This window comes from Thermobia domestica, chromosome 8 (assembly GCF_964235325.1).
Source record: "Thermobia domestica chromosome 8, izTheDome1.hap1.1, whole genome shotgun sequence".
NCBI lineage: Eukaryota > Metazoa > Arthropoda > Insecta > Zygentoma > Lepismatidae > Thermobia > Thermobia domestica.
This window is the reverse complement of record NC_137461.1, coordinates 286,425,823-286,447,558: the sequence shown is the minus strand read 5'-3', so window position 1 is coordinate 286,447,558 and position 21,736 is coordinate 286,425,823. Positions and strand designations below refer to the sequence as shown.

General features: G+C 35.6%; 1 long non-coding RNA gene across 1 annotated transcript in view; it reads left to right on the top strand.

Moving 5' to 3' along the window:
* The window catches only part of LOC145693671 (uncharacterized), a 46,047-nt gene that overhangs the window by 6,697 nt on the left and 17,614 nt on the right, over positions 1 to 21,736 (top strand). The window contains exon 2 of the long non-coding RNA XR_014132815.1: positions 19,760 to 19,842. This is a non-coding gene — a long non-coding RNA (uncharacterized LOC145693671). The remainder of the gene's footprint in view (positions 1 to 19,759; positions 19,843 to 21,736) is intronic.

Genomic DNA, 21,736 nt, shown 5'->3' with positions numbered 1-21,736 from the left:
AAAAAATTACAAACATCAAACTACATTGTCGGACCTCTTTGGGGGCCCGGCCTCTCTGGGCCCCCCTTCCCTACGCCACTAACGGAGAGTATTGACAAAAATCATATGTACTAACATCCTTAAAGATATTTGTGAAGAGTGGTAGGATATATGTGGGACTACAGTTTTTTTTTTCCTTTTAGAACGGGTGAATTTCATTCAATCATAACATTTGTAAAACATTTCCCATTTTAATGCGGTTTATTTCAAATCACACGGGAATTATGGTCATCACTTACCTTTGAAGCGAATATTGAGAATTACGGCTTTGAAATTGATTTTTGTTTTGCCAATATTACCTTAGTCTCCCTATCCCAGTTTTTGTCGTTAAATTCTTTTTTTATTATTACTTCATCTTTTCTATGCAGTGTTGTAAAATTTTCTGTATCTCTCTATATTCTCACAATCCTGATTCTGAGCTATTTAAATTCTACATTACTATTTCATAGGTTTGAAGTTTTCTTCAATTATAAAGACAACTGTTGTTTGATATTGTTCTTAACTTTTTTTTTTTCGTGGAATCAGTTAAGAGAGAAAGTGTAATTATATTTCTCATAGTACAAGCTCCTTAACGGTGAGGTTCAGTACCATCGCCTCCTTTCTTTTCTATCCCATTGATTTGTAGAGGAAGTATTCTTCCTTTTCTTTGAAATGAATAAAATTTTTGATGTTCTGATTTTACTGATTTCTTCTGAATATCTATTTAAATGTCCCTTGCTTTGTCAAAATGATCTTTTAGTATATATAAGTATATTATTATTTAAATTAGATGTCATTTATGAATATTAAAAACATACAACACAGAATTTTATTTCCACAAAGTAAGAGACATTTAAATAGACCTGAAGAAAAATAATAAAAAGTAAAACCCTTAAAATCTCAAAGAAACAGAGGAAGATTTCCTCGTATATATCAATGGGCTAAAAAAGAAAATTGGCTGAGTTATTCAAGACAAAATATGGATAGCAGGAATTCTTTAGAATAATATAGTGCTTTTTTGAACATTGTAATCACTTCATATATATTTGCTTTTCTGATTTTACATACTGTATGAAGGCTATCCGTGTTAAAACTCAATGTTATGGAATGCTACAAATTTCTGTTTAAAAAAAAAAAAAAAGTAGTAGTACATCCGAAGGTATATTACATATAACTTCTAAATGATGATAAGGTTCATTACATAGGCTAATGTATATAAGTTAATACGATGTGCATTGTATTTTGTTAATACAATTTGGTGTGTTTTTAGTGCTAATATAGACCAGAAAAAATTGTGATCTTCCCTTCATTTATTCTCTTAAAGAATTCCTTTAAAACAAAGGATCTTTGCAAAGTATTATGTTAAAACACTTCATTTTTTATGTAAATAACTTCATTAACCTTTTTTCTCTATATAATGGGTATGCACTATGAGTATACTGTGCATGTGGCTGTTTCATTTACGATATAAATTATTTTCTCACATTTTTCTGTTTCATTGTATACAGTTAATGTATAAATCATATAGGAACGCATTAAATGAACAATTAGTTACCTACTTAATTGTTATTTTATCTTAATATGATTTCCACTTTTAAAGTGTATTTAAATAAATATTTAAGGCATAGAGTTAGAACTGACAGCTTAGTCGTTAGAACTTGTATTTAGTGCATTTCAGTGTTTGGTTTCTTCGAATATAGTCATGGGTGTAAGCAGACAAGTGATCGCTCCGGCCACTTTTTTTTTTTTTTTTTTTTTTTTTTTTTTTTTTTTTTTTTTTTTTTTAATACCAAAGTTACAACAAATGCAGAGACATTTTGGCTTGGCTGCTTGGATACACGTCTCTGTTTTCCATATATTGACAAACTAACATGGTTACTCTCCACCTTTTTCTTGTTTACTTTAACCTTTTTTTTTTTTTTTTTTTTGCGTGTAGGCTCGGTTTGAATCTCTCCGCCACCACATACCTTTTATTACAGTATTTTTATTTATAATTTTTACTTCATTAATTTTTATTTAAATCTCATTTTCCATTAGGAGTGTGACCCCTGTACTTTAAAAAAATTTAGAAAATCATTGACGTTTAAAATCCTTTTCCAATAGTTGATGGGAAAACGACAACCTAAAAAGACCGTATTTCCGACGGATTGCTGCGGCTTTTTTTTTTTTTTTTTTCGAAGAAAGCGTTTGCAACTAGCAAATTTTGATTGCATAGAACAGTGTTGTTCCTAGTGGTCGTGATAGTGAAAGATGTGCTTTCAGGGGGAAAATGTACTGACTGTTATAAGTTTTTCACATTAGGCGCACAGACATGTTAATTGAATTATTCTTAACGTTCATTATTAGCTGCTCAGTTGTTATTTTTGGTTCGCTTTTAAGCATTTGTAAGTCATTCCCAGATACTTTTCCTCTATATAGCACTTAAATCGTACTGAGAATTGTAGAAATGTACTGCGTATGTACCGAGTGCAATATTACTGGTGCGGGGGGGCCGCGGTGGCTCAGTGGTAGAGCGTTCACCTCTGGTGTTAGGGGTCTCGGGTTCAAACCCTACTCCCGCCAAGTGAACCTTGTGGTGGACAAACACCGTATGCGTGGGTTTTCTCGGGGTTCTCCCGTTTCCTCCCACTTTCTTCATTCCACCATTTCATTCATTATTCATCATCACCGTCTCCTTTAGCCTAACCGGCATATCCGTGGGACGTAAAATTAAAGATTTCATTTCATTTTTATTACTGGTGGGAATCCGCCATGATTTTCATTGCAGTGCTACGCATCTTTTCTGCTGTCTGTCGACTGGTCGGAAAGGCAACTTTCCACCGGCGGCGCTGGCGCATTTTATGCGCCTTTCCGGTTGTTTGCCGACTGCTCGAAAGGACCTCTTTTCGATGTCAGCTTCTCAATTCTCCCACAGGCGGCATTCGACCTCTTGCCGCAGTCGAAAAGTAGCCCTTTGCCGACTGGATATCAACCCTTCAGGAAGGCAAAATTTTCACCACCTTTTACAGTAGCTTTGCCTAAGTTTGCCTCCGTGCTATGATTTCTCATGAAGGGCACAATTGCTAGTTCTGAAAGTATATAATACTTCCATGTCCCATTCAATTTCTTGTTTTTTGGCTGAAAGTGCTGCAAAAAAGCAAAAAGAACAAATTTTGTACTGGGACACACAAAAAAATGCAAGTTTATACTTCAAGAACTTCCAAGGGTGCTCCTTGTCGAGAAATCATAGCATGGAGGAAGACTTAGGCAAGACTAATGTAAAAGCTGATGAAAATTTTGCCTTCCTGAAGCGTTGATTTCCAGTCGGCAAAGGGCCACTTTTCGACGGCGGCAAGAAGTCGGATGCCGCCAGTGGGAGAATCGGGAAGCCGACGTCGAAAAGAGGTCCTTTCCAGCAGTCGGCAAACAGCCGGAAAGGCGCATAAAATGCGCCGGCGCCGCCGTCGAACATTTGCCTTGCCGAGCAGTCGGCAAACAGCCGGTAATTAGCATTAAATGCGCCGGCGCCGCCGTCGAGAAGTTGACTTGCCGAGCAGTCGGCAAACAGCCGGAAATGAGCATTAAATGCGCCGGCGCCGCCGTCGGAAAGTTGCCTTGCCGAGCAGTCGGCAAACAGCCGGAAAGGTGCAGTAAATGCGCCGGCGCCGCCGTCGAAAAGAGGCCGGCATAAGGAGTCGGCAGAGGGTCGGAAAGAGGTCTTTCCGACTGTTTTGCCGACTCTGGCGGTCGGCAACAGTCGGCAAAGAGTTGGCAAAGGGCATTATTTTTACGATTTTCGACCGCTTGCCGCCTCGGCAAAAGGTCGGCAATTTTGAACAAGTAGATCGTCGTGCCGCCGCGGACGGGTGCCGGCTGCCTACCGGCGGCCTGCCACCGTCGACGGCGGCAATCCCTCTTGCCGACCGCGGCATCCTGATGGGGTAGAAGATACACAGGATTGCACAGGGGCGGATCCAAGGGGGGGAGATCCCAGAAGAGAAAACTTTCTTATTTTAAATATATAAATAAAACCCATCCCAAAGTTTGGAGCCCTTAAAAGTAGCAGTATGACAACCCACCGCCACCCCCAGAAGTCGGTCCTGGATCCGCCCCTGGGATGGCAACGGACTTTTACCGCACTTCCTCGTCGTTCTGGCAGATGTCACTAAGTTTAAAATATTTGTTTTGATAATTAGCTCTTAAATTTTGAAAATCATTGCTAAAATTGGGTTAGCAATATTAATTAGTGGCAATATACGTTCTATGTTCTTTCTAATCTTATATTATACTATTCTTGAGCTACTCAGTTTTCTGTTTTAAGGTACAAAAACCCAGATTCAGGGATTTAGTGACTTCTGTTTGAACAAGGACGATATACACAAAATCTTCCTTTCTCATCTTAGTGGCGTAATTTCAGCGTACGATTTCCACTTATATTTTATTTATTTATTTGTCAGCAACACAATATGCATAAACCCAATTATAGTGTTGTATTACAGAACAATAGTTTTCTTAAACAGTGGTCGAAGTGAGACGGTATGCGGTGGTATGCCATACCGCCTCTGGTTTCTCGGTGATCAAGACACACCGTCACTGGAGAGTAGATGCTAAACACCTTTAATAAATCCATTGTTGTACACAGTAAGTGACGAATAGCTTTGCATGGAAAAGGATTTTATTTCTTATGTAGAAATAATTTCTAAGTTGACAACACCGACATTTTTGTTATATTTTCCCTACCTTTTGTTTTTAAGGGGATCTCATACCTCTTCGCTTATGTTTCTAACTTTCCATTTGAAAGCATGTAAATTTTAATATGGTAATTTCTAACAAAGTATTGCAGGTAATGACTTGAAATTTTTAATACATATACACAAGACTCATATAAATCCAACCACGGTCTTCAATTTACGTTATATGCGTTAGATTAATTGCAATATATTCTTCAGTAAGTTTGGCAACAGAGAATAAAAAGTATGCTGCAAAGGGGAGAGGGCTGACCATCTGTTCTAGCTGCTTTTAATGTGATTCTCACTTCCCAGTGGTTAGAATGGTCTGGACTGGAAGAGCCCAAAACCACTTCTTTCTTCCTTTCATGGTTTGTTTGTTTCTTCCACCCCCTGCTGTCACAAGAAGACAACTTGTTTCGGATAGCATTTTGAATTAGTAGCGAAAAACCAAACTGAATGACACCACGGACGGATTAAAGGGAGGGGTGGTCACTCCCTCCGAGAACATTTGAATACTTTGAATAATCGGAGTAAGAAACTAGAAATTGCGTAATCTAATAAGAAAAGTTTGTTGAAGTATAGAAATCAAGACGCATTTTAAGTGTCACAGCATTGTACTCTCATCCCCTCCCCTCCCAATTCTCTTCTGAAGAAGTTCTCTTCTGTTTCTCTGTTCCATATTAGCCTTTACACTTACACTTTCATTATCCAGTATTGATTTTTACCATACCATCTGCACAGAAGGCTAATAAGGTTTACGAGTCCTTCCTGCCCCCTTTTTTAAAAATTGCTAATTATAATAAAATTTATCGAAAACAATTCATCTCAACAATAAAGACTTTAAAATAAACTCGCCGCCTGTCGCGTATGCTAGCGATCTAATATATACGAATAGATGAAAAGTTAGTTTGAAGCGTATTGTTTTTCTGTAATTAAGTCCGAATTCATATTTGTTTCTATTGTTGCATCGACAAAAGTGAGTGCTAAATCGATTTAGGCTTGTTGGTCATTGCGAGGTCCCTCAAGATGCAAGGCCGTGGGCAGTCGCCCACCACTTGAAACGCCTCTGCACTAGAGGTCTGCACGAGCTCGGGCCTACAAAGAATGTATCACTTCGGGCCCGGGAGGGGTTCGGGCAGTAGCGTCATTTCAGATTTGGCTTGGGGGGCCAAGACCCCTTGATATATGTAAAATTTCGCGTTTTTCACTGATTTACTACTATTCTGTTGATAAAATTATATAAATCTCAAACTCGGGGGGGGAATGCCTCTCCCTGCCCCCCTAAATGACGCCCCTGGGTTCGGCTGTGATTTTTTAAATATACAACCATATTTCTCGGACTTTTTCGGGCCTAACTTTGTAAATATAGTGTAAAACGATACAAATTGCACCGTTCTTTCTGGAGGACTTTTAAAACACAACTGCTAAATCAAACCTCGAATTGCTGTAAATAAAAATACAATTTTGCATTAATAATTAAGTTTCTGCAATTCGGGCTTATTTCGGGCTCATTTGATTATCACAGAGCTCAGTCCGGGCTCGGGCCTAAATGTTAAGACATATTTTGGACTCGGGTCGGGCCTCACATTGTAAATTCACGGGCCGGGCCCGGGCTGAAAATTCCGGCCCGTGCAGACCTCTGCTCTGCGCCAGCACACATTCCTTCCTAGTCCAGAAAATCTCCTTCCCTCCGCATCGTCAATAATGGTAAATTTGTTCCTCGTATATTTGCTTATTATTGTAAGAGAAGTTCAAACCAGAACTCTAAAATTTGTTCGTTCTCTGGGGTAATGTGAGTAATGCAAATTAAGAAAGATATGCGTAATATACAATTGTCAGAAAAACTTGATATCAGTTTGAATAACCTTTTACGTAATGTTTATTTTAGAAATAATAAACTTATGCAAGTATATCGAGGCATCTGAAATTTAATGTTAAATAGTGGCGAGTGAACCAGAAGGGGCGTGCACTATTCAGTTAGTCAAAGAACTCATATATGTAGCTCGAAAACTAATACTATTTAAACCAATATTGAATTAGACAAATTTGATCACTCTGGCCACAGAGAAGGCGTCACCTTCTATGGCCCGCCCATCGCATGATGGGAATGAAAGACAGAGGGAAAAAAAGACAAATTTGTCAAAAGTAGGATAACCATAATTGGAAATCGTGTGTGTATTTTTTAAGGAGGAAACCCAGAAGTACATTCCCGATATAATAATAATAATAATAATAATAATAATAATAATAATAATAATAATAATAATAATAATAAATAATAATAATAATCTTTCTCACTTCAATCATAGGTTGATGCGCAAGAATGAAATTTTAAAACTTTTCTCTCCCATGGGAGAGCTATTTTATAATTTGATAAGGTCTCTTCTTCGTAACTGCATCTATCCCTGGTCGGGCCGCGGTGGGTCGGTGGTAGAGCGTTCACCTCTAATGCATGGCGTCCTTAGTTCGATCTCAGCTCGCACCAAGTGAACTTTGTGGAGGACAAACACCATGTGTGGGGGTTTTCTCGGGGTTCTCCCGTTTCCTTCCAGTTTCTGCACTCCAGCATTTCCTTCTTTTCTCAACATCACTAGCTCCTTTAACCTACCAGGCACAACTGTGGGACGTAAAACTTATAGATTTTTCTATGCTTCATCTTCCACTTCCTGGTTTTCCTTCTGCCTTTTCCCCTATCAACACGGTGATCCAATCGGAGTGCCGAATAAGATGTCCAAGCATGCTGTTTCTTTTTTTTCCTATTATCTTCATGATCTGTCGTCCTTCATTAGCTTCCTTTAGTACGTCTTCATTCCTTTTCCTTATACAGTATTATTATTATTACACAACCACACAAAATAAATAAAAGTTCTGTGCACTGGACCCCATTGTATTGATTCGATGTATTTTGGTACCCAGAACCAAAATTTCGAAACTCCAGGACGATTGAGCGTGTCAACTTTGTTTTATGGGCGAAGAACGTAAGTGCTGTTTTACGTTTGCTTATTTTTATCGCCCATTTAAAAAAATATCACGGTCAATCGTCCTGGGGTTTCGAAATTTGGTTTCTGGGTACCAAAATATTTTGAATCCATACCCTGGGGTCCAGAGCACAGAACTTTTATTATTTTTGTGTAGCTGTGTTATTATTATTATTATTATTATTATTATTATTATTATTATTATTATTATTATTATTATTATTATTATTATTATTATTATTATTATTATTATTTTCCATGCTTACATTTTCTCGAAAATATCTTCCCCCTAAGAGATGATCAACAATTCATTCCTGAATAGTACTCAGCTTCTTTTCCTGCTAATGACTATTTAGGAGTTTTTCCTTAGCTGAATCTCGTTATATTGTGTCTCCATTGTACGTAGAATAGAATTCGATTGCCAGTGTGATCTTTCGGGGTGAAAAATGTGGAAACAATTGGATACAATTACTAAGAACATTTTTCTTCTTCCTTCACAAGTCTTTTGTTTATGGTCATTTCGTCTTGTGTGATAAGGCGGACTTCAGAACACAAAATGGCAACGCTCCAGATTCCCTCCCCAAATTGTCACGCGGTTCGTATGTCAGTCTTCGAGTTTCTTCAAAGAATGTTACATTATCTGCTATGAGATCTGCAAACGATCTCCATTGTATAACTGCTATCTCTATAGAGGCAGTGGACAAAACTGAGGACAAAGCTGCCTAAAACAAGTTTTTGACAAAAAAAAAAGGAAGAAACAGACAACATGTGTTTTTAGCCAGAAGCGCTCATAAATCACTACCACGTGACGCGAAGACTATTAGGGCTAGAGGTCCAGCAGAGAGCTCTCAATTCCTGGAGAAATTCTATCCTCTACGTTGCCAAGTGTAAACGGAAGTATACATTATAATTAATCTAAATTGATCTGGGGCATTAAATCAAAAACAGAAACCATGAACATATAGGTATTGCTGTTGGAAAATATCATGGAAAATTTTCAGACGGTAAGTGCAATATCTTGTTAAATATTCACATACAAATATCTACATGTTATCTTATAGGGATCCTGAAACACTTGCAAGTGGGTAGACATCCCCTTAAAATGAGGTATCTTCAAGGAAGTTCATCTAGTTTATATTTTGATATGCCATATTGAATTGTTTCTTTCGTATATATATATATATATATATATATATATATATATATATATATATATATATATATATATATATATATATATATCGGGTGTTGCAAAATAAGTGTTACAACTCTTGCGAGGTGACTCCTGCCACTAAGACAAGAAAAAAAGTTCTCTTCAACTTTCTGCTATCAGACATAGTTTCAGATCTACAAGGTGCCGAAAGCGTGGGAAAATGACTTTCGGGCGCCAATAGTTCGGAAACTATCCAACATAAAGAGGGCGGGTAAAAAATTCACTGAAGAAGTCATACCTGCTCTATTGAATTTTGCATGTTTCACAATCCTACCATGCACGCGCAAGGGATTCCCCAAAGGAACGTAGGGAGTCCCGGATAATCTGCCAAATGAAACTTGGTCTAAATGGATATGAATTGATAGGCTTTCTACCAGGTAATAATAATTCGTTTGTCTTAAGTCGATATCTGGAACACATACAAAATGGCGGACACCTTTATGCCCGTTGTGTGTGGTTGCATAATCGCCAGGTACGGATACTGGCCAACAGTGACGTTCTGAGTATTAATTGTAGCGAATTTGTATTAAAATGCTCTAGAAAGACATCTGGAGTGTCGGTAGAGCATAACAGATGAAGCAGGGGAATTCACATGTGTGGAAACACTTAACGAAAAAAGCCCAGAAATGCACTCATACTCAGTAAACATGAGTTCAAAGCGTCGGAAATGTAAGGATTAGCGTCAAGAACATGAAAGCCATTGCCAATTCACCAATAATATTCCTTCAAACCGATGTAATATGATGTGCACGGTTGCATACCAATAAGGATGCAACAACTGAGGCCAAGTTCAAATTGTGCAATGGATTCACAAAGAAATTGGGTAAACTAAAGGAATATCACTAGTGGGATGGCATGATCGATATTGAAATGTGGCCCATGTGTGTGTTGATATCAACATGTAGCTAATGGACAAATGTCAACATGTCGCACTACTGCTGGGACACCATCTCACGTGCGAAAACTAGGAAAATAACGTTGTACATTCTGCTATTACATCTGGTGCACCTTTTGGTAGAACGTAACTAGAACACGATTGTATCAATGTCCGTCTTTGTTTCTGACATTGTCCCACAGTCGACACATATGAAAAGAAATCTCTTAATGCATGGTTCAAATTCTGATAGAGCGTGAAAATAACAAACTTGTATCATGTCCCACGTCTTCTGAGACATATGACGTACTCGAAATATAGGAAAATACCTAGAGAAATTCGTATCTTACACACAGTGCACATGACAAGACAAAGACGAAAATGAACCGATTTGGCACATTTAACACTGCAGCTGGAACACCATACATATGGGAAATAAAACGACATGAGAAATGGATTACAACTGTGCAGTAGGAGTAACAAAATGAAACACACAAGTATGTCGGGAGGCTGTACAAGAGGGCTTGCCAAACAAAGTGGGTACTCCTCAAAGAAACGAATACAGAGAAAGGTATTTATTTACCTATTTGTCGCACGTGGGACGATGTCCCGACAATAGTGGGACATGTTAACATTTGTTCATTAGCTACATGTTGATATCAACACACATATTGGCCACATTTCAATATCGATCATGCGATCCCACTAGTAACATTCCTTTAGTTAACCCAGTTTCTTACTGAGGGGGCGCGGTGGCTCAGTGGTAGAGCGTTCACCTCTGGTGCTTGGGGTCCCGGGTTCGATCCCAGCCTCCGCCAAGTGAACTTTGTGGTGGACAAACACCGTGCTCGTGGGTTTTCTCGGGGTTCTCCCGTTTCCTCCCACTTTCTTCATTCCACCATTTCACTCATCTCTCATCATCACCGTCTCCTTTAGCCTAACCGGCATAAGCGTGGGACGTAAAACTTAAAGATTTCATTTTTCCAGTTTCTTACTGAGTCCATTGCACAATTTGAACTTGGCCTCAGTTGTTGCATCCTTATTGGTATGCAACCGTGCACATCATATTACATCGGTTTGAAGGAATATTATTGGTGAATTGGCAATGGCTTTCATGTTCTTGACGCTAATCCTTACATTTCCGACGCTTTGAACTCATGTTTACTGAGTATGAGTGCATTTCTGGGCTTTTTTCGTTAAGTGTTTCCACACATGTGAATCCCCCTGCTTCATCTGTTATGCTCTACCGACACTCCAGATGTCTTTCTAGAGCATTTTAATACAAATTCGCTACAATTAATACTCAGAACGTCACTGTTGGCCAGTATCCGTACCTGGCGATTATGCAACCACACACAACGGGCATAAAGGTGTCCGCCATTTTGTATGTGTTCCAGATATCGACTTAAGACAAACGAATTATTATTACCTGGTAGAAAGCCTATCAATTCATATCCATTTAGACCAAGTTTCATTTGGCAGATTATCCGGGACTCCCTACGTTCCTTTGGGGAATCCCTTGCGCGTGCATGGTAGGATTGTGAAACATGCAAAATTCAATAGAGCAGGTATGACTTCTTCAGTGAATTTTTTACCCGCCCTCTTTATGTTGGATAGTTTCCGAACTATTGGCGCCCGAAAGTCATTTTCCCACGCTTTCGGCACCTTGTAGATCTAAAACTACGTCCGATAGCGGAAAGTTGAAGAGAACTTTTTTCCTTGTCTCAGTGGTAGGAGTCACCTCCCGAGAGTTGTAACACTTATTTTGCAACACCCGATATATATATATATATATATATATATATATATATATATATATATATATATATATATATATATATATGTGTGTGTGTGTGTGTGTGTGTGTATGTATTCTTGTCTTAATGCATATAAATATCGGAGCATGGGTGGATTTAGAGATTGTCTGCTGTGGGGGCGGATCTTCCGTGAGTTTGGAATACCTCTTACTAGGGATGATTCCATTCCGGGACCAAGTACCTGGGGAAAACCTATATATCGTCTGAAAGCTCTTGCCAAAAGAAGTGCGAAACTGTTTTCGATACCCATTTGGTCAGTGTTGCCAACCAATTGTAAATGCAATGTGGCAGATGATTTCTGTACCACTAGATGTATATCCATGAAACTTGGCATAAACATCATTCGTCACTAGGAAAAATATACTGTGGACGTATTCCTCTTACTCGGAGCCCAGTTTGTCAGTGTTACTAACCAACTGTAAAAATGAGAAAGTGTAAAGCAGGTTTCGTACTATTTGACGTTTATGCACCAAGATTGGTTGAAACATCACACGACATCATAGCAAAAATACGTTGAGTATGACCGTATTTCAACCAGTCTAAATTGTCAGTGTTGCCAACCAAATGTAAACGTCACAATGTTTCAAATGGGGTGCGTGCTATTGAACGAATATAGAACAAATGTGACACAAGCAGCATCGGACAATGGGAAACATAGTGTGAGTGTGCCCAAGCATAACAATTTGGCAGTGTTTTCAACCATTGAAAAATATATTTTCTCGAAAGGTTGCCTGATCATTGCATGCATAGAGACAAAAGTTGGCATAAACATCATTCGACACAACAGCAAACATTCTGTGGTTTTTACCATTCCCCAAGCACCCCAGTATGTCAGTATTGCTAACGTTTCAAAATGGAAGTTCTTCAAATAGTAGTATACTACCTTTGTGATATTTGTATATTGTCTAATGTTATGAATTGTATTTCGTGTGATGTTTTTGCCAATCTTGGTGCATAAACGTCTCATCGTACGAAACCTGTTTTACATCTCACGTGTACAGTTGGTAGGTAACACTAACAAACTGGGGTTCTTGGAGGAAGAATACGTCCACAGTATGTTTTTTCTAGTGACGAATGATGTTTAGGCCACGTTTCATGGATATACATCCAGTGGTACAGAAACCATCTGCCACATTATATTTACAATTGGTTGGCAACACTGACCAAATGGGTATGTCTGGGTGCAAAGTGATATTATCAAACCCTTGCCCGAGTTACGTTCTAGCAATGAGCCAAAAAGGAACATGATGGGCTCAGGTGCTTACGCGTGATGGATCGTAATATTCATTTTTACTTATATCGAATATGCAATACATAAGGTCACAAACACCAACAAACTGGCCCCTTATAGGGTCAGGTTGTTGGTTTGCCTGTGATTTGAAAACGGTTTCGTACTTCTCTTGGCAAGAGCTTTCAGACGATATATTGGTTTTTCCCAGGTACTTGGTCCCGAAATGGAATCATCCCTAGTCAATCAAATGGGGTCCAGGAGTTTTTCCGCAGGAAGTTGTTAATATAAAATCTCGGTTCTTGATCATTTTCGTGTTTAGGTCTCTATAATACAACATAAGAGGATATATATATTTTTCAGAAAGTTGTTAGCAAAGATCAAAGTCTCTTCATGTCTTCCACCCCTGTAACTACAGAGAAGTTCTCAAATTATTTTCATTGTCATTATGTAAATAGAGTTGCAATCGTTTAGGCAACATACCCTCGCTGTATTTTAACATTTAGATATCCGGTATGTCTGGTCAAAATCGTAATAAAACATACCGCCTCTGCCTTTTTTCCATTTCGAACACTGTTCTTAAACATATAGTTCATATTATAGCTGTCAATTTCTTTGTGTTCGATATACTGTGTATTTGTTATAAGAAGAGCATATTCTCCAGTTTGGTAATTTCAATAATACGTTTTAAAAAAAGAAGAAGAAAAGGCCAGAGTTATTAGCATGAGTTTTAAGTGTCGGAACATGAAAATTTTCTGTCGGTATCAGATCCGTACAATTAAACTCGTTTTGTATTATTTTATGGAGAAAAAATCAGACCTATCACGTTTCGCCTTTGTTCATGTAGGGATACAGACTTTGTCTATTAATGTTAGATACTTTTCATATGATGGATAAATTCCAGTTCTTTTGAATGCCACGTACTTGATACATTTAGATTGGACATTTTCTAGTTGGTGTCGCGATGGATTCTAGATCACAGCAATGTATTTTAGTTTTGATCGGACATAGAAATAATACATTTTTGTTAGTGTGGTAATATTGTTCAGTTCCTTTCCAGTTCTAATTATGAACCCTAGCATCTTGAGAGCTTCATTAACTATGTTCTCTATATGGTTATTAAATGTTAGTTTCGTATCAAATGTAACTTCAATATCTTTGACTGAATTGAATCTATTTAGTGAGATCTGATCAATTGAATAATTAAACTCTATTTGATTTTTGTTTCAAGTAGACAATAAAAATAATACATTTGTTTATGTTTACACTACGTTTATTAAGAGAACACCAGTTAGCAATATTTTCCATCTCATGTTGTAAATCGAGACAGTCATGGATGGTCTTTATCCTACCGTATATTTTTAGGTCATCCACAAAAAGCAATTTGTCACTTAATGATATATGATCAGGGAGATCGTTAATGAATAAAAGAAACAATAACGGACCTAGGTTGGAGCCCTGTGGAATTCCGGAATATGCAATATAGTCAGTTGACTTATACTCTATAAATAACAGTTGGTTTACGATTGCTTAAATATGATGAGAAGGACTTGATTAAAGGAGAAGAGAAATTATATTCACCTAGCTTATGCAATAATACTTTGTGACTGACTCAGTCAAACACCCTTTCAAAATCTATATACATTACATCAACCTGATATCCTACATCTAACGAATTTGCTATAAAGTCTGTGATAAGTGCAAGGTTTGTTGTTGTTGATTCGTGTGGAATAAAGACATGCTGATATGATGATATTCCGGTTTGTATATGGTTAATTACTTATCGGTACAGGATTTGTTGAAATATCTTAGCGAAAATAGGTCAAATTAATATAGGCCGGTATTTATTTATTTTAGTTTTATTATTGGTCTTTGGTATTGGGCAAACTATATATGACTTCCATTTATCCGAAAAAACTCATGTTTTTAAAGAGATGTTGAATGAAATCCATAGCGGATACGTAAATGCATCTATACATCCCTGTATAATATAAGGAGGTATTTCATCGGGTCCGACAGCAGTTCTGGGCTTTAATTTTTTGATTGTCATTTCTACTTCAGATTGAGTGATTTCCTCTACGCCAAGTGACTCTACTTTGCATCAGTTAATAAATTGTTTGTAGTGTGATATTAGTGACATTTGTATCAGACACAGATACTGACGAGAAATACTGTGCAAATACATAGGCTATTTCATCATTACGACAAATACATGGGCTATTTCATCATTACGATAAAATGAAACTAATCAATTAAATTAAGAAAAAAGAAAAAAGGATGAACCGTTTGAAGTGAATTTTAGAATATCGTTATCACCGGTCTCGAACTTCCTTTTTTATCATGTCAATTCGATTAAAATGCCTAACCTAAGGGGAAGTTAGTGAGTAATAAGGTATGCGAAAAATTAAAAGTTAATAAGATGAAACTTGTTATATATAATCTCCTCATTACAAATAAGAGGACACGTGGGCCAATGTTGAGGCGAAGGAAACCAGCCTTGTTTTCGAAAAAATGTTACAATTTCGTTAATTTCTGTTAATATTAAATTATGTTAGGTTAGGGCTAACCACTATTCATATTCCCTTATGTGTGCTTCCGTTAAGTATGTATACTACAGCTTTTCGTATTTCTTATTTTCACAAAATGTACTTCTTTTTCCATTCTTAAATCAGACATAAATCAATTACGTTTCCCTTAGTTCAACTCATTTCTCCTGAAAATCTTCTATTTTTTTGAAGGTACTTCTGGCCTCCTTAATCTAAACATAGTCCGTCACGTACTCTCGTTTTGAAAGGAGAGTAATTATTTCCCATATTTTTTTCGCCACATTGAAAGGGACATTATCTGTTAAAGGGACATTATGATAGAATCACGAGAAAACAGCTGAACATTTTGAAATGAATTTGAAACACAGTTAGTACCTACATCAAGCGAGAATTTTATGACATTCTTTTGATTAAAGGGCGTATCCAAGGGGGGAATGATGGTTGAAAATTTATGCGAAAACTTGAGTCTTTCATGAGCCAGTAAAGTCAGGGAAATCATACTCCGTACATGAACTTTTTATTACAAACTAGCTGAACATCCGTTCTTCGCACGAGGAGAATACTTTCATTTTGGACATAAAGGGGTGAGTTTGGATTTAAACGGCATCGGAAGTGTCACTATTCGTCTCAGTAACTCCAAAAACTATGGATTTGACACTAATATTGGTCATTTTCGATTATATATATATATATATATATATATATATATATATATATATATATATCCTTCTTCTCTTCCTCTACGTTGTGAGGTTGAATTTGGATTTAAACGGCATCGGAAGTGTCACTGTTCATCTCAGCGACCCCGAAAAATATGGATTGGACACTAATGTTGGTCATTTTCGATTATTTTTAAATACCTCCCCCGTCCCTCTTCCTTAAGTTGCACCGTCAAAGTGAAATGACATAAATTACCCAGGCCAGAGCCTCATCAAAGCTGAAAATTTGATCGAGATCGGTAGGGTGGTTCAAAAGTTATTAATAGACACAGTCACAAACATAGTGACTTATATATATATATATATATATATATATATATATATATATATAGAGAGAGAGAGAGAGAGAGAGAGAGAGATAGATAAGCGGCCACGTATCCTAACGTTATTTTTTTTCGACATAATGAAATCCACTGTGTCTGTTGTTTGCGATCATATCACGGCAAAACGGCTGAACCCGTTTGAAATCAATTTTAAAACATAGTTGTACTTAAAGAGCGTGTGTTAAGGAGTAGAGAGATTCAAAATTTACGCATAAAGTGGAGTATCTTATGAGTTTTCATCATTACACTTACTTACGTTGAAATGCACATCCTAAAGTTAGAAAGGGGTTTCAAGTATTTTCCATAAACTTATATTCTCCCTGTGTGAAAAAAAAATGAACATGTCGGCTAGTTATGAGCAACTTAACACTTGTAGAATAAAATAAATATATGCTATTTTAAACTAAAATTAAACAATGATAAATAAGAACAGGGGCGGTACAGGCGAACATTCTCCTGTCTACCATATGTGCAACACGTGCAATTGCACGGGGTGGCAAAATCTGTTATAACTATGTTATTTAAAATAAATATTTTTGTTGGAAATAAACTTCATGAGAATGGTAGTAAAATTTACTAAACTGACCTTCTATTTGAATACTACATTCATAAATTATGTTTAGGTTGCATTAGTTTAAGGTCACCCCAGCATGAATTGCTTGATTGTTGTCAAATACAAGAACACAATTCTCGAATACTAGCGAACACCTGTTCCATTTAGTTAGTTATTATTGCATTCTAAAAAATACGTATTTAAATTGTTTAATACCTTTATTATTCAGCTGAACCCAACTACAACACAATTACTTATTTTCCATGTATTCAACAAATACACTAACAGAATTGTACATCATAATCCGTCGAATCTTGTAGTTTTTCTTCTTTCTTTCTTTAACCCAGAAGTAGGGTTTAGGTTTTATTTAGGCAGCTTCGAACTGTATTCCCTATTACACTTTGTTGGTTTGCTTTATATAAGTTATATATTCTGTCTTAATAGTCCAAAATTTAAGTTAAAATTCCTTGTCAGTACGGTTCCGTATAATCCTTGAAATCAAATAATTAGGTCTTCTCTGAAATTGTTGTTCTCTGTTGATATACATAAAATAATTTTTTTTAAATTTTTATCAGACTTGGATATAAAAATTATTATATTTTGTCCATTTGATTATACGGACTGGTCTTTAAAAAAAATAATTATAATCTTCTAATTATGAGTTTTCGCTAAATTGCTTTATCAGATTAGTCCGTTTTTATTTATTTATTTATTTATTTTATATTTGAATTTCATTTAGTTGTAGAAATTCTACAATGGTGTGAATGATTTTCCAATTACTTGATGCCAGAAGATTTTGTAAACAGTATGGTCCATATTCAAGATTCCTAAAAATTGTATCCATTATAAATTTCCTTCCTTTTTTCTTATTATCACAAGCAAAAATAATATGGTCAATAGATCCAATATCTTTTTTGCACCAACATAGATTAGTTTCAATTTTATTTATTTTGTATAATTCATGGGGTGTTAGTGCTGTATTGAAAAATAGTCGATAAAATAGGATAACTTGATGTCTTGTTCAGTTGTGTATGATATTCCAAGGTTTAGATGTATTTATATCCATGATCTGCCAGTAGAAGTTGCCTGGACCTTGTCGATTAATTGCTTTCCATTCATTTATTGATTGAGATTGTTGAAGACAAACCACTGGTTTAAGATTTAAATGACTTATTTTAATCAGAGCAGGTTGTCCATCATCACATGCGGATTTCGCGGCCAGGTCTGTTTCATCATGATAATTTATGTTGGTATGTGATTTAGTATATAAAAACTTAATTATATACCCATTTTATAGTAATTGTTTATATAAAATTTTAATATTAAGTAAAAGCCAGGTAGTTTTGATAGTCCAATTAGTCTTTTCTAAAGTATGTAATACACTGAGAGCGTCTGAACATATACATGAACAATAAAGTTTTAAAGTTTTAATGTGGATTAGAGCTTGTCTTATTTCAAAAGCCTCTCCTTCGAAAATTGTGAAAGTTTTTGGAAGTTTATATTTTTTAAGAATGTTTAAATTCGGAATTGATATTGCTGCACCAACATTTTTTCCTTTATATTTTGAAGCGTCCGTGAAGAGTAGAGTACAATTAGGTGGAAGTAGATCCAAATGCATATTCCAAATATTTTTGTTGATTTTATTTGTTTTTTCTATATTCTTAGAAGTGTAATATTTCGGTGTAATAAGATTTATTTGTATTAAATTACTAAAATAATCAATCACATAACAAGGTAAAGAGGGTGTCTTAAATATTATTCCTTCATATCTTTTAATATTGATAAAAGCTTGATAAATCCATGGTAAGTTGTTCTTGTATGGAATCCTTCTTCTTCTATTTTCAGCTATATAATGGATCTGGTATAATTTGTGAATGATATTTTTTGATTTTGCCATTCTAGATAAGATAAAATTTTCACCTTGTTTACATATTTGGTACCGCAGAGGAATCGTTCCGGTTTCTTCAAAAATAACATTTTTTGGGCAAAATTTAGGTTGAGATAGTATGATTTTGAGCATTTCATAAATGAAATTTGTTAATTTCTGATAAAAGTAATTAATTTTCTCAGTGTAAAAAATACTTCCATATAAAATTTTGTTTATGACGCATTGTGTATTGATTTTTTGAAGACAAATAGGATTTATTCCCCATCGCTTCGAACTTAAACTTTAATTATATTTTGATATTTATTTAAATTTGTAATTAAATAAGATAAATGTTGTTTCCAATTAAGTTTTATATCTAAGTAAAGTCCAAGATACTTAAAATGATTATTATGATAGAGAGTATGTCCATCTATTGAGAGTACTGGAATTGAATATACTTTTTTCCTCGTAAAAACCGAATATATGGTTTTATTCCAATTTATCTCTATCCCATTATTAATTGACCATTTGATCAATTCGGTTAGGATGCATTCAAGTTTGATTTTTCCTTTATTTAGATCATTAGTGGTCAACATAACCACTATGTCATCAGCATAAGAAAATATGTTAATGTCTTTTGATGTCTCTAAAATTAGGTCCAAAATATATATATTGAAAAGGATAGGACTCAGCTTACTGCCTTGAAGAAGGCCTATGGATGTTGTTCGATATTTACTGTAAGTTTTATTTAATTTAATAGCTATTCTTCTATTTATAAGTAAATTATGAATAAATCTAATGAATTTAGTCGGTATCTTGATTTTATACATCTTTTCAATAAGAACATCTAAAATAACTGAGTCATATGCTTTTTTTAGGTCAATGCTGATGGCCATAACAAATTTCTTTTCCAGATATGCTTGATATATGTTCAGGATAACTGGTTCTATTGCATCACTTGTTGAGGAAGCTTTACGAAATCCTGTAATGTTTTGAGGTAATATTTGATGGTACTCTAAAAACCATAATAATCTATGTAAGATCAAATTTTCAAATATCTTGAGCGAGTATGGAAGTAGCGCAATAGGTCTGTAATTATCTGCAATTCCTATATGTCTTTTGTTTTTAATGATGGGAATAATAAGTATTTGTTTCCATTGAGGTGGTATATGTCCAGTTTTCCAAATGTTATTAAATATTTCTAAAAGTGTTTTCTTTCCATTTTCTGATAGATGTTTATAATGGTTATAATATATTCCATCAATTCCAGGAGAACTGTTAGTATGTAAATTTTGAAGTACAGTGTTAAGTTCCACATAAGAAAAATCTGATTCAAGAGTAGATAGTTCTTTACTAAATATATATTTCATAAAATTTGTTCTTGAGTTATTCACATATGGCGGGGTTAATTGATGATGAAAATCTACAATCCATTTTTGTTCATTATTACAAACTTCTGTATATGTCTGTGAATTTTGATGCTTCATGTTTTGATATTTAAAAAATTTCCAAATTTTATATTTGGGAGTAGTAAATGAAATATTATTACAAAATTGTTTCCAACTTTTCCTTTTGTAGTATAAAATGTTTTTTTTTTTTTTTTAAGTATAGCTTTATGTTTCTGATATATTATTGTTACCTTATACATCGTATAATGTATCATGGCCCGGAAGTTTTGGGCAACCAGTATATATATGAATTTAATTTTTATTAAAATTTTATTTTTTAATATATAATTAATCAATGACTCGATTTGAAGTAGACCGCGAAATTTGCGTTAAGTTCCTTGAACTAATGATTTTAGTATATTTAGAGGGAAATATATGGTAATATATTTACCTTGAACAATTATTTGTATATTTAGCTAAAAATATAATATTATTTTAGGAAAATAAGGTTATATCTGGTCGTTTTAAATCCTTTCCAGTCAATTTTCAGTCATATTTTTGGCTTAGGGGATCTTCAAAAGAATTCAAAATTTTTATTTCAAAAATCTTCTTTAAAATTTTATATTTGTAAAGTCAGCCATAGTAGCTTCTTGAAGCATCTCTTTGTTTAATCTAAATTAACTGTGATTGGATCTTCCGCAATCACAGGTGTGGTTGAGATTTTTCGGCTTCTTTGATCTTGAGAGAAACTCCTATCATCGTATAATTACGTCACAATGATCTTCCAATTGGGAATCTTCTTCCTGTTGCCTTTGTTCTTTTGGTTGATGAAGCCGCCATGATCAGATGGGTAGTGCGTCTGATCTACAGAAAATCTACAATTTAATTCAGTGTGGTTATCTGCTAGTGTACCATTTTGGAGTACGAACTCCTGAGGACTGCGGCGCAAGACAAATTAGTTTGACTTGCTCATTGTGAAAGGGTACGAGGAAGTAAGCTGCTGGCGTCAGGTTTGCATGTTGTCGCCGAGATCGTGAAAACGGTATGGCTGCAATCCGGCTTTGAATTGTTTCTTTTTTTTGACGTCCCAAAACTCACCAGGAGGTGAGGGGATGAAGAAATTTAATCCATAACTCCTCAGGTAGCTATATGTCTCTGAGATGAACAAGTAAGTGACTATTTTATTCAACAAAATTCCCTTTTCGGACGAGTTTGAATCTACATTATTTCTAACCTCTTTCGGATTGGAAAAATGTGTTATGTTATTGGTGTTGTGATGCCTTATAAAATGTGCTAAACGCTGCGTAGTTTTCCCTAAGTTATACAATATATAGACTTTGCGATGTGACATAAATCACTCGTTCAATGGAGGGGGGGGGGGAGGATTGTTCTTTTGGAGTTTCAGTGTGGACGTTTGTTACCAACAGTCCATGAAATGTGTGTACTTTCGAGTACATACATTTCACCCCAAAATTATATTTTGGATATGTAATTTCGTATATT